Source organism: Haematobia irritans, chromosome 1 (genome assembly GCF_050003625.1).
Source record: "Haematobia irritans isolate KBUSLIRL chromosome 1, ASM5000362v1, whole genome shotgun sequence".
In the NCBI taxonomy this organism is placed as follows: domain Eukaryota; kingdom Metazoa; phylum Arthropoda; class Insecta; order Diptera; family Muscidae; genus Haematobia; species Haematobia irritans.
Genome location: NC_134397.1, coordinates 194,646,108 through 194,660,193, shown reverse-complemented (window position 1 = coordinate 194,660,193; position 14,086 = coordinate 194,646,108). Strand labels below are relative to the sequence as shown.

Here is a 14,086-nt window from a genome sequence, read left to right as displayed (position 1 = left end):
GCGCAATTGAGTGGAATTACTGCGCACTGCAAATAAACAAAACCATGGTGAATAGTCAAGGTATGTCTCTATTTTAATTGGTCTATGTTATCATATGAACGACCCATATACGACACATACTTATTGAGTGGTACTCTCTGGCAACGCTATCAACGTTTTTGGGGCTTACCTTCTAATTAGCTGGCAACATTATTTTTGGGGGGAAACAGCTGTTTCCCAATGTTTTTGTTTCTTTTTACCTTACCATTTCTCGTATCCCCCTATTTTTTAAGTACTCTTATTGCTTTTGTTTATAACATTGAGGCAGTGTTGTTAAACTCGCTAAACCAAAAAATACAACAAAATCAAGCGCTGAATTAATTGCATGAAACAGTTTGTGAATCGAGCTTGAAATACAAGACACTAGGTACTTGAACGGGTAAAATGTTTATATAAAAGCGAGTATTTGCTGCAAACACAAAAAGAAAAAGAAGTGCCAAGTTGATTACATATATTGTGCTTTTTAGAAAATTGCAAAAGTCACTCAGTCTCCAGTGTGAACTAGTGAAAAAGAAACGAAATTAACAAAGTAATATTGAACTACGCAATATTTAAATACACATTTTGACAATAAATTTTCAGACAAAGTACGTAAGGCAATATTTCGGAAAATTTTCTGTTTCCAAAATTTCATAAAGAAAATTGGTAAGTTAAATTGCGTAGTTAATTCTGATTCACTGTTCCGCGTTCATATTACATTAAATTTATCCGTAGAAATACAAACAGAAAAAAACAAGTTCCCAATGAATGTGCATATACATCCCATATGGTTTAATATATTTTTATCACCATCATCAGATCAAAATGCTATTATCGGGCGTCGCCTTTATTCAATTTCTTGCTTTAGTAAGCCTTTGAGAAGACTTAATTAAATTAAAGGATCTAATTCGTTCATAGCAAGGATGCGGCGACTTTTTATAGTTTTATGTCCCTATTTGTCTCAATGCATGTTATGCCGTGTGAAATTACGAATTAATTATCATAGAAATTAACAGTGGTGGTGTGCAACCGCAGACATATTTGTTTTGATTTTATTCCGTTTGTTTACGGTAATGCGCTGTACATATAGCTTATCTATAGTATATACTAAATATTTATGAGGGCAGGTCACAAAATGTTGATATTAAAGTTTAAACTGTTGGACTAGCAAAATGTAAGTTTTATTATTTGAGGATTATAATATTCACAATTATATCTCCCATTGTATTTTTGGCGGAATCCGATTTTTTCTTAAATTTAGATATGTATCAGAGGATTATCCGAAATACGGGTATGGTTGGTAAGGTTACTATAAGTTGGACTTCACAACTTTCTCTATAAAACTCTCGCAAATTATATAAACGTCCCATACATATGTTTCACCTGGTTAAGTATGGCGACTTTGTGATTGTTTACAGACAAACTAAGCGCCGGTTTATCGTGTCGATAGAACGAATACAAAAAATGTTCAAACCGTTGATCTATTCTCCGATTAAGTACTAACGGGAAGATAAGAAACTGATCATTTGGCAAACAAATCCACTGCGATACCATAGTTGGTGGGCTTATCTCACTTATCAGTGTGTGCTGCCCGCTAGGTTAGGTTGGGTGGCAGCCCGATATATCAGGCTCACTAAGACTATTAAGTCCATTGTGATACCACAGTGGTGAACTTCTCTCTTATCACTGAGTGCTGCCCGATTCAATGTTAAGCTCAATGACAAGAGACCTTTTGTATAGCCGAGTCCGAACATCGCTCCACATTGCTGTGAAACCACTTAGAGAAGCTTTAAAACACTCAGAAATGTCACGAGCATTACTGAGAGGGGATAATCCATCCCTGAAAAACTGTTTGGTGTTCGGTCGAAGCACGAGTCGAATCCACGACCTTGTGTATGCAAGGCGGACATGCTAACCATTGCACCACGGTGGCTACCCGCTTCTACGTTTGAGTCAAAAGGGGCCCGTTTTTTACAGTCAGGTTCGAAAGACGCGTAACATTAAGTGTGAAATCAATTTGAAGCGTTCAAATATTTCACTAGCAATCATAGAGTGTAAGACCTAGTAAGCCCTTAGAGCTTACTAGGCAATACATCGTTGTTGGAGAGACTCATTGCATCGACCTTGGTATTAGTTCGATCAAACCGCTGATTCCATACAAAATTTTTACTAAAAATTAGTCTATCCTCCAGTCCCCTAAATTTTTGTTCACATTTAGTAGGTGTCCACATATGTGAGATTAATTTTAATATGATAATATAGCAAAAAAATGTACACTTTTAAATGTGTCACATTGGACAGTTTTCACTGTATATACATTTAGTTGGAAATAAATCGAATTTTCAATTAAAAATATTTATTGAATTTTATTTATTTTATTTATTATTTCCATTTATTTAAACAATTCAAAGCCTTTAAAAGACCAATTTAATGAATTACAATGTACTACGGAAATTGATTGCACGAAATCAATTTTTTAATTGATCTAAATAAAAATGAACTTTTGCTGGAAAGTTCTAAATTTTTAAAAAGTCGATTTTTTTCTGCTGACTGATCCTTATTTTCTTTTAACTTTTTTGAACGTCAAAATAAATTATAATGTTATTCGAATCAAACGATTTTAAATTGAATTAATTGGAAAAAATCAATGTTGATTATAGGTTTAATTGTATCAATTAAGTTTGTATGTGAATTCGCTTTCAACTTCATCTAAACTTTTAATTGAAGAGTTTGGACGATATCTGCTAATACCTCTTTGATCTAACAAAAATAGAAAAAATAGCTTTGTGAGTATTCCAGCCTTCTTACTATTTTATCTTTTACATTCTATGTTTTTCTTTTCAAAGAAAATAAAGCCAATTGAGGTAGTCAAATTTCGGTCTTCAAGAGAGGTTTACCCCCTTACATATGATCTATGACCGATTATTTTGGAATAAAATTCAAATATTATAGTCTAACTTTGGAAAAAAATTTTATTTTGATAAATTTTATCATATAGACCCACCTTAATGCTTGCATGTGTATATGCAGTAACATGTTTGCATAAGCAATTATAAATTAAAATTAATACAAAATCAAATTGATAGTGTTAAATTTACAGCGATACATTTATTATACCCTTCACCAAGCATATGGGGTACACCTGCAAATTTTTACATTTATTACTTACTATATATCACATTACATGTATTTATAAACAAAACTCACTTTCAGATTCGTTCTAGTCCTGGGACTTAGTCCATATGTTCTTCTGCCAAAGTGTTTTTTATTCGCACCATACTAATTATTTGTAACTGATCTTCAATAGTTTATTGCATTTGAAAAACAAACTAATCATGCTGACCTTATTTATTTATATTCTCATGTGAAAACCCCTATTTTTAGATTAATAAATACCTGAACTAAGGATAGTTTATATCGGCCCATTCTCCGATAGACCGATCTCCACGTTTAATAGTACCAAGGCTATGAAATGTGAAATTTTTATTAAGTTTTTTTTTTACACCAAATCAAATACTATCAAATTAGTCTGCGATAATCGACATTGGTATTTAAATTTTTGTATGTATATAAATGTTTGAGCTTTGTCTATGTTATAAATATATGTTCTGTAGCTATTGGCGAAGTCGTTGTTTATTTTATTATTTTTACAAAAAATTTTATAAATTTACAAAATACAGTAGAAAGGTGCCTAATAACTGGATGTCGGTGTTTAAGTACATGCTGTTTATTACAAGAGAAAACTAAACTATTCACTCGTCTCAAATAAATAAAAAGAGAAACGAAAACTTTTGTCTTTGTCAGAGTTTTTTGAATTTCTTCAAAAATTTTAAACTTTAATCACCAAAAAATTCGTTTATTTCAAAATTTTTATGTTTGCAATAATAAAATTATTTTTGAACCAACAACGCAGTCCATTTCGTTTATATCAAACACTGTTCTTTTCTGACTTTAACCCCCATTTTCATGAAGCTGCGTTAGTGTTCTGTTAACTAACGAACTTTTAAACCGTATTATGGATACAGCTGTAATCTCGCATATGTGTTGCATATGCCAGTTAAGAATTTAACTGCCGAAAAATTTCAGTTAAAGTTAATCGGAGAGAAGATATTTGCAATTTACTTTCTGTTAACTGCCAGTTAAAGCCTAACGGTGCTACATGAAAATGGCCGTAAGTCTTTAATAAGTCTTATTAAGACACATTTAGTATGTAATGTTGAACATCTTTTCGGAATCTTCCGAACATATCTGGAATATATGTAAAAAAAACTGTTTGGTGTTCGGTCGAAGCAGGGATCGAACCTACGACCCTTGGTATGCAAGGTTTACGTACTAACCATTGCTCCACGGTGCCCAACTAAATGTATATTTCTGTTAAATAAAGTTTGTTTAATCGGCTCGTGGGCGCCGAAAACGATGCTATATAAATATAAATGTGTAACTGTTGATGTCAATAACAGCTACGTAGCCCAGTGGATAGTGTGTTGGCTTACAAATTATTTGGTCCGCAGTTCTATTCTCCGTCCAGGCAAAAGGTAAAATTTAAAAAATTTATAAAATCGAATAATTTCTTCTACATTGCTTATATTACAGAAATGATGCTAAGAAATAAAAAAAACATAGTAGAAGTGAGAAAGATGTGAGGAAACATGCAGTTTGCCAGAAAAGATTGTTTTTTGGGTTAGTCTTTATAAAATTGTTTTTACATCCTGGAAAAGAATAAACCTTTATCGCAAAAGGTATATACTTTTCTTCCAAAGAAACTTCCTTACAGCGAAAAGCAAATAAGAAACGATCCTTGTTTGCCTAAAATTTCGTTTGGGAGGAAAGAATTATTTTTTTTTTTCGTGTAGTAGGAATTATTTATATCCAAAAAATACTAGTCCATTGATATGAGAAAAAAGAAACTAGAGTTTAAATTAATTACTAATGTAGTAGATATCAAAACATATCGTTCTTTATCTGCTAAAATCCCAAAATTCCAGGAAAATTCGTAAACACACGGTATTTGAAAATTTTTATTGCAATTACTTGTCAGTGCTATTCAAGCCATTTATTAAATTCGAAAAATTAAAGAAGTAGCTCGTTAGTCATGATTTTCATGAATAATATTATTTTGTATTATTTTTTGTTATTAATATTTCTGGAGTTTTTTTTCTATAACAAAGATGATATGCGTTTTCTGTCTTTTAAAAATAAAATAAAATGTACAATGAACTTTAGATACAAGAAAACAGTCAGTGGATTATTATATGCGGCAAGGGTAATATCCTAGTTCCACCATAAAAATTGATATGCACTTTATATGAAAAAATAGCTCGTGGTTTGATTTCATTACTCACTAGTTTATAATATGCAGTGGGGGAATTCTCCTAAGTTGAATAAAACAAATGGATGAATATGAAAGAAAATTCCCCTTTACAAGGATGCATCATGCTACATATCGTATTCAATGATTTAAATAAAACTAAGTCAAATTCTTATATCGACATATAACCACGGTTACCAAAGTTTGTAGAATCCTACTAACTGGCAGATTTTTTACTGTTTGGTAGATTGGTAGAATTATTGATGTTTTGGTAGATTTTGCTAAATATTCCTAATAAATATTATAAAAATTTTCTATAGAAATAAAATTTCGCCAAAATTTTCTATAGAAATAACATAATAAAGGAATAAAATTTTGACAAAATTTTCTGTAGAAATAAAATTTTGATAAAATTTTCTATAGAAATGAAATTTTGACAAAATTTTCTATTGAAATAAACTTTTGACAAAATTTTGTATAGAAATAAAATTTTGACAAAATTTTGTACAGAAATAAAATTTTGACAAAATTTTCTGTAGAAATAAAATTTTGACAAAATTTTCTATAGAGAAAGAATTTTCTATAGAAATAAAATTTTGACAAAATTTTCTATAGAAAAAGAATTTTCTATAGAAATAAAATTTTGACAAAATTTTCTATAGAAATAAAATTGTGACAAAATTTTCTATAGGAATAAAATTTTGACAAAATTTTCTGTAGAAATAAAATTTTGACAAAATTTTCTATAGAAATAATATTTTCTATAGAAAAAAAATCACAAAATTTTCTATGGAAATAAAATTTTGACAAAATTTTCTATAAAAATTTTTTTTATTTTCTGTAGAAACAGAATTTTCTATAAAAATAAAATTTTCTATAGAAATAAAATTTTGACAAAATTTTCTATAGAAATAATATTTTCTATAGAAACAAAATCACAAAATTTTCTATAGAAATAAAATTTTGACAAAATTTTCTATAGAAATAAAATTTTGAGAAAATTTTCTATAGAAATAAAATTTTGAGAAAATTTTCTATAGAAATAAAATTTTGAGAAAATGTTCCATAGAAATTAAGTTTTGGCAAAATTTTGTATAGAAATAAAATTTTGAAAAAATTTTCTATATATATGAAATTTTGACAAAATGTCCTATAGAAATAAAATTTTGACAAAATTTTCTATAGAAATAAAATTTCGCCAAAATTTTCTATAGAAATAATATAATAAAATTTTCATAAAATTTTCGAAAGAAATAAAATTTTGACAAAATTTTCTGTAGAAATAAAATTTTAACAAAAATTTCTATAGAAAAAAATTTCACAAAATTTTCTATTGAAATAAAAATTTTGATAAAATATTCTTACAAATGTAATTTTGACAAAATTTTCTATAGAAATGAAATTTTGACAAAATTTGTATAGAAATAAAATTTTGACAAAATTTTCTATTGAAATAAACTTTTGACAAAATTTTGCTTAGAAATAAAATTTTTACAAAATTTTGTTTAGGAATGAAATTTCGACAAAATTTTCTATAGAAATGAAATGTTGACAAAATTTTCTATAGAAATGAAATTTTGACAAAATTTTCTATAGAAATAAAATGTTGACGCAATTTTCTATAGAAATAAAACTTTGTTGTTTTTTTATTTCAGCTTAAAACCATACATTGACTAAACTACAAGTGTAGCTTAACCAACAGAGGAAAAGAATGTTTGTCAAATTTATTTGGGCAAAGCCCTATAGACTGCAAGATGGTTGGATGGACGCACGTTTCGGAATTACCACATTCCTCATCACCGTCCTCTACTTGCAGCAAAACTATCAACCAATTATCAGACTAAATTCAGGCGGTTCATTAAACCCAACAATGAACCACACTTGAACCTTCCGAAAAAAGGAAAAAAGGAAAAGAGATATGTTTGTACGAATTTATTTTCGGCATAAGCCGGCTATCAATGTAAAACCTTTTTTCGGAAGGTTCAAGTGTGGTTCATTGTTGGGTTTAATGAACTGCCTGAATTTAGTCTGATAATTGGTTGATAGTTTTGCTGCAAGTAGAGGATGCTGATGAGGAATGTGGTAATTCCGAAACGTGCGTCCATCCAACCATCTTGCAGTCTATAGGGCTTTGCCCAAATAAATTTGACAAACATTCTTTTCCTCTGTTGGTTAAGCTACACTTGTAGTTTAGTCAATGTATGGTTTTAAGCTGAAATCAAAAAAACAATAACAATGATTAAAGAACAAAACCAACAATAACAAAACAAAACGAATGAAGAAATAAAATTTTGACAACATTTTCTACAGAAATAAAATTTTGGCAAAATTTTCTATAGTAAATTTTTTTGTTTGGTAGTTTTTTTTTTTTTTTTGGTAGTATTCTCTCCAAATTTTGGTAGATTATTTTTGGTTCGAGTGGCAAACGTGCATATAACTATCTGTTTGTTCGATTTCCATTAACTATATAAAAATTGTATGTCACACTTGGTGATATAGATTTCGAATTTTATTCATAGATTTTGTACATTTTGTCTCAATTGAAATTATAAATTATAAACTCAACAATTTTATTGTTAAGTTTAAATTTTCATTTTCCCCGAATAAAATGGTGCTTTAATGATTTTTTGGCTATTGACATTTCCAGTATAAAGATTATATTCTTCAATAACAAAGATTATAAGAATAAATTACAACGCATTTTTGAAACAAAATAAAACAGTCTGTGGTTTAATTACATTACTCATTGGGTTGTACACCAGGATTATAATACACTCGCCTAGTTCAAACAAAGGAAAATTCTTTAAGAATGAACATTTTTATAAAAGAATTTGAAAAAAGTTCTCCTTACGGTAATATAGGATATGTTATATATTAAATGATTCATAAATCTAAATAGACATTATTTCTATAAATAATAAGACAAACATTTTTGTATATTTATCTATAGATAATCATTGTTTTTAATTTTTCCGCAGAAAAATTGCATTTGTATTTCTCGATAAGAGATAATCTATGTTTTTACGATTTGATGCATTCATGATATTTTCAAGCAGAATTTGTTATTTTGAAAAAAAGGAAAAGATGCTTTCAGCATTAACCGTTTACGAGAAGGGCTGAAAGAAGAGTTTTCTTTCATGAGCAACGAAGTTTTAGACAAACAAACTCTCCTTTTGACTCTAAAAATGTATCTTTAAAAGCAAATAAAATTGATTAGAGATAATCATTGCATCCCTCGTCATAATTTCCGGTTTATTTGCTCTTGATGAAAATCCTTTATAATAAAGGGGAATTTAATTTATCTAAAAGTATTATATCTTTGTATATATGCTCTTGAGCTTAGAGTAAATAATTATCACACAATCCTCGTATGCAATGTAAATTCGTAAATAAAATTGCTTCTTTTAATGTTCATATTAATGTATCAGCTACACCACAACAATTTATTTTGTTATCGCTTTTATACAATGATCATTGTTGTGATCGATCGTGAGATGTGACTCAATTTAAATTGCTTTATTATTATTATTCTTAGTATATTTTATGAGTATATTAAATAATAAGGTTAATTACCGTTTTATATTGCAAATTTAAAATTGCTCTCAGGGAAACCCCTAAGATTGGAAACAATAAATATTGTACAATTTTTTGAACCATAGGTGAAATTTAAAAATATTTCATACAAATCAAATATACTAAAATTAACGAATATTATCAAAACAAAGAATATTTTGGTTCAAATTGATATATGACACATTCGCCATGCAATACCTCCTCTATCGCTTTTTGTCATATTTTGTTGTTATTATCATGGGGTTGATTGTTTTTGTTATTGTTTCAAATAAATGAAATATTTTTTTAATCAGTTCTCATGTATTTCACTACTGTATATATGTATGTACACATACTTATAAATACATGTCTAGCTTTTAATTGTAATTGTTTCGGTTGCACACGAGGCACATAAATATTTTACAACTTAAGGTTGTAATTATGAATCTTATCAAAATTCAAAGTGTAAATAATACAATATGAAGACAGTTCCATAAAAAGTTAAAATGCTTTTCATAAAAAATTTATATATGAATTTTTCTTGGAAATATCACAAATAATTCAAATGTCCATATTGTCAGAATCCTGTTGCTTAATGATGTTTTCTTTTCTGAAAAAAGGTGTTTTGCCTTCATTTTGTCTGTACAGAATGCGCATTTTTAAGGTTTTGCCAACAACTTAAAAAAACTGCTATCATTTCAGCGGGCAGAAAAGAATTTAAAGGAGCAAACAGGGCAATCGCAGCACTCTCGTTTGTCAGCAGTGCTGAAAATACCCGTAATTTGCCTCTACGAGTGACACTATTTTCACAAAAGAATTCAAAGCCTTTTAGCACTTTTAGCCTGTTTTTAGAAAAGAACCTAAAAAGTACATTTTCCATGCAAAATGCAAAAAAGTGCGCATTTTGTACAAGAAAAGAAAACACCATAAGATTGATATTTTTGGAGAATTTCATACTTAATCTGCCCTATGGCCCCACATGGGGACACCCTTTTTTCTAAAAAGTGTCAGTATTTTATTTAAATCTTTTTATTTAGTAGTTATTGAGTTAATAAAAACCAATAAAATCAATTTTTACAAGATTATTTTGTTTATCGACCTTTTTTTTCTAATTATTGTTTTATCTGTATGTATTTTCTCTGGGCTTTCAAGGTCATTTTTGAATGCGAATAAAACAAATATTGAATTATTCCATTATTTTCATCCAACGTTTCGCTGGGACTTTTTCCAGCTTCATCAGGGATGATTTTTTTATTGGATATTCAATTTATCGTCAATTACATTTGCAAACAAATACGTCAATTATTACGAAATTACTATAATTCGACATAAAACACATACTTAGTAATTGCAAAAATAATTAACTTAAACTAATATCACAGTAAAACTTATGTTGCTATCACTGATGGTAACCGACAATTTCTGTCCGGCAGTTTCATTTTGGGTGTTAATCAGTGTTGCCAGTATTTTTCTGGTTTCGTCCCCAAAAATCCCCAATTTAAACTTAAATTCCTAACAAAAATCACCAATACATTTTTGACCAGTTTTTTTTTAATAAAGCAAAAGACTCTGCTGTAGAAAATCAGTAATAATTTAAAAATTAACATTTTGTCAAATCTAGCAAGCTGCAATAAAATCAAGATTTCGAAACACAAGACCAAGAGAATGGTTAGGTTACACCACGGTTGCTCCCAAATGGTAACCTTATATTTATGAACCAAAATGTACTTCTAAATCTTCAAGTAGTAAAATTAGGTGGTAGCCACGTTGCCAAATTTGGTAGAATTTGAAAAAAATGTTAAATTTTTTTTTGGTAAAATTGTTGATGATTTTGACAAAATTTTCTATAGAAATAAAATTTTGACAAAATTTTCTATAGAAATAAAATGTTGACAAAATTTTCTATAGACATAAAATGTCGACAAAATTTTCTATAGAAATAGAATTTTGACAAAATTTTCTATAGAAATAAAATTTTGACAAAATTTTCTATAGAAATAAAATTTTGACAAAATTTTCTATAGAAATAAAATTTTGACAAAATTTTCTATAGAAAAAAAAAATTTGACAAAATGTTCTATAGAAATAAAAGCATGACAAAATTTTTTATAGAAATAAAAGTATGACAAAACTTTTTACAGAAAAAAAGTATGACAAAATTTTCTATAGAAATAAAATTTTGACAAAATTTTCTATAGAAATAATATTTTCATAAAATTCTCTAAAGAAATAAAATTTTGGCAAAATTTTCTTTAGAAATAAAATTTTGATAAAAATTTCTATAGACAAAAATTCTGGCAAAATTTTTTTATAGAAATAAAATTTTGACAAAAATTTCTATAGACATAAAATTCTGGCAATTGTCTTCTATAGAAATAAAATGTTGGCAAAATTTTCTTTAGAAATAAAATTTTGACAAAAATTTCTATAGACATAAAATTCTGGCAAAATTTTCTATAGAAATAAAAAATCCTCAAATTTATGGAAATTTCACACCAAACCCCCAAGTCCCCAACTCAGAAATTTCGTCCCCATTCACGAAAAAAATATCCAAAATTTGGGGGGAAATCCCCAATACTGGCAACATTGGTGTTAATGGGTTAACGATTTAGGTATTGATTTGTAGGACCTATCTAGCTTTAAATCTAGGATCAATATCATTTATGGAATTTTCACTCTCTTTTTGCGATATATTAATAAAGCAATTCAAGTATAAACAAATTCCACTTTAAAAATCCAAATTATAACAGATACTTCAAAGTAAAAAGTTATAAGTATACATTTTCTATCTGTTTTAGTTGAATTAACTAACATACACAACAAATTTTTAAAGTGAAGAAAACTTTGACATATTAGATTTTAACTAAAACTTAATTTTCTAGAACTATAATAAAATTAATTTGGCATTAATGCCCAGGTGAGTTCACTGTTTTTTTAGTATATATGAATGAACAAAATTTTCTGCATTCTTGTGTTAACAGACATTGGGATATTTCTAAAAACTTTGTTTTAATCCTACATTTCGAAAACACTGTACACAGCCGGCGTTTTGATGATACTACCAAAACAATGATGCAATGACGTAGGATTCCAATGTTTGAGTGAGAACTGTGTGCACTTTTATGTAAAATACAAATCAATATATAAAGAGACTGTGCAGAGTGCAAAATTCTAACAAAGATGGCCGGTTAAGTGAAAAATATAATGGCTATAGCTGGCTAGCATAAGCCAAAACAATAGATTGATAGTAAAAAAATGTATCTGCTATGATCTACAAAATTCTATAGACATTTGTCTTCAAAAGAAAATAATACCTGCTCTCTGGATATTGGTATTAACAAAACAATGACGAGCCTTAAATCACTTTTTGGTGGCAGAAATATTTGCTACAAAATGTTTGGATCAACAATGGATCGAATTTCGTAGTCAGCTCATTTCTTTGTTTTGAGCATTATCTTCGAAGTATTGTGAGGGCTGTGCCTGTTAGTCTCATACTCTCTCATTCTTACTATAAAACTCAACCAGTGTTGTCATTTTAGCATTTTTTTCTGTTAAATTAACATTTGGTTTTTGTATTTAGCCGCAAAATTTTCATTTAGCATTTGTCTTAAAATTTTTTAATTATTCATTTAGAATTTTTAACATTATGCTACCCACAAAATTTCAAATATTTCAATATTTTTTTTTACAAGAAAACGAGTTTTTTCCAAGCCATATATTAATACAGTATATTAGCATAGATTACCGGCAAAATTTCTAAATATTACAAATGCAAAATCTGTTGCTAAAATAATTTAATTACACAGAGAAAAAAATCCGTAGTTAAACTAGCGCTAAATGTATTATTATTGGACATTTTTATATTATTTTTATTGAAATTATTTGTGTGTAGTTAAATTGTATTATTTTTTTTTTCGAAATTTTCAAAGCCCAATGAAATTTTCGTTTTTAAGGAGTTAAACTAATACTAAATTAATCTTATTTTTATTGCAAAAAGATTATTTGTTGGTAGTTAAATTCTATTATTTTTTCGAAATTTTCCACAGCTTACAGAAATCCTACAGTATATATGTATATCTCAAACATTTTATGAACTAAACGTGGGTATAAATTTCGTTCATATATAAACTAAAACAAAATGATATAATGATGATTCAATATAAACTAAAACAAAATTATATAATTTTGTGAACAGCACAAAAAATTTTTTTTCTGATTCAATCACGAAATTAAAATTGATTCTATTAATTATTTAATTGAAATGTCTTCAATCACGAAAATGATAGTATCAAACACAGTTTTAATTAGACATTAAAAAAATACTTAATTAAAAAATTAATTGATTTCATTAGCAAATTTCAACTAATTTTTTAATTGGTTCAATTAAAAATTTAATTGATGTTGACTCCAAAACTTAATTAATTTTTTCATTGAAAACGTAACTATTTTCAATTACTTTCCTAACTGACTTACGGCCATTTTCATGTAGCTCCGTTAGGCTTTAACTGCCTGTTAACATAAAGTAAATTACAAATAACTTCTCTCCGGTTAACTTTAATTGAGAAATTTTCTTAAGTTTAGTTCCTAACACACATATGGAATATGAAGGCAAGATGACAGATATGTCCATAGTACGGTTTAAAAGTTCGTTAGCTAACGAAGCACTAATGGAGCTTACTGAAAATGGGGGTTAGTGTTTTTAGTTAAAAATCGATTGCTTGAAATAGATTTTCAGTTAAAAAAAATTAAAATTTTTCGATCACTTTTTTAATTGACTTAGTTTTCATAGTTTGATAAAAAGGGTAATTGTATCAATTAATTTTTTAATTAAAAATTTAATGATTGACTTAATTAACTTAACGTTTCTATCTTGATTAAAAAGTTAATTATATCAATAAATTTATTAACTGAAAAAATTTTCAACTTCAATCAACTTTTTAATTGGAAATATTTTGGTACAATGATTTTCTGTGAGCAGTTGAAAAGTACAACAAGGTATTAAATTTTCCTTTTTTTAACAACGCTTTGAGGAAATCTCAAAATGTGGTTCAATTTTCACACGAGTTAGTAAGTTTATTCTTCCTATAAAACAGGAAGAAAAAAATTAGTTAATTTTAGAAAATTTAGATAATTTTTAGAAAATTGTAACTAAACAGTATTACAAACGCTGACATCACAAAAATAAGTATATATTCGACAAATTCAAGA

The 14,086-nt window shown here is 27.8% G+C and overlaps 1 protein-coding gene across 2 annotated transcripts in view; it reads left to right on the top strand.

Moving 5' to 3' along the window:
* Nucleotides 1–298: 298 nt before the first annotated feature.
* Zip99C (Zinc transporter Zip99C) overlaps nt 299–14,086 on the top strand; it is a 42,217-nt gene continuing 28,429 nt past the window's right edge. The window contains exon 1 of one of the 2 annotated variants that reach the window (XM_075292424.1): nt 299–626. The gene's annotated coding sequence lies outside the window, so the exon portion shown is untranslated. Of the gene's footprint in view, nt 685–14,086 lie in introns of both variants that reach the window. The other variant, XM_075292422.1, reaches the window with a different exon arrangement.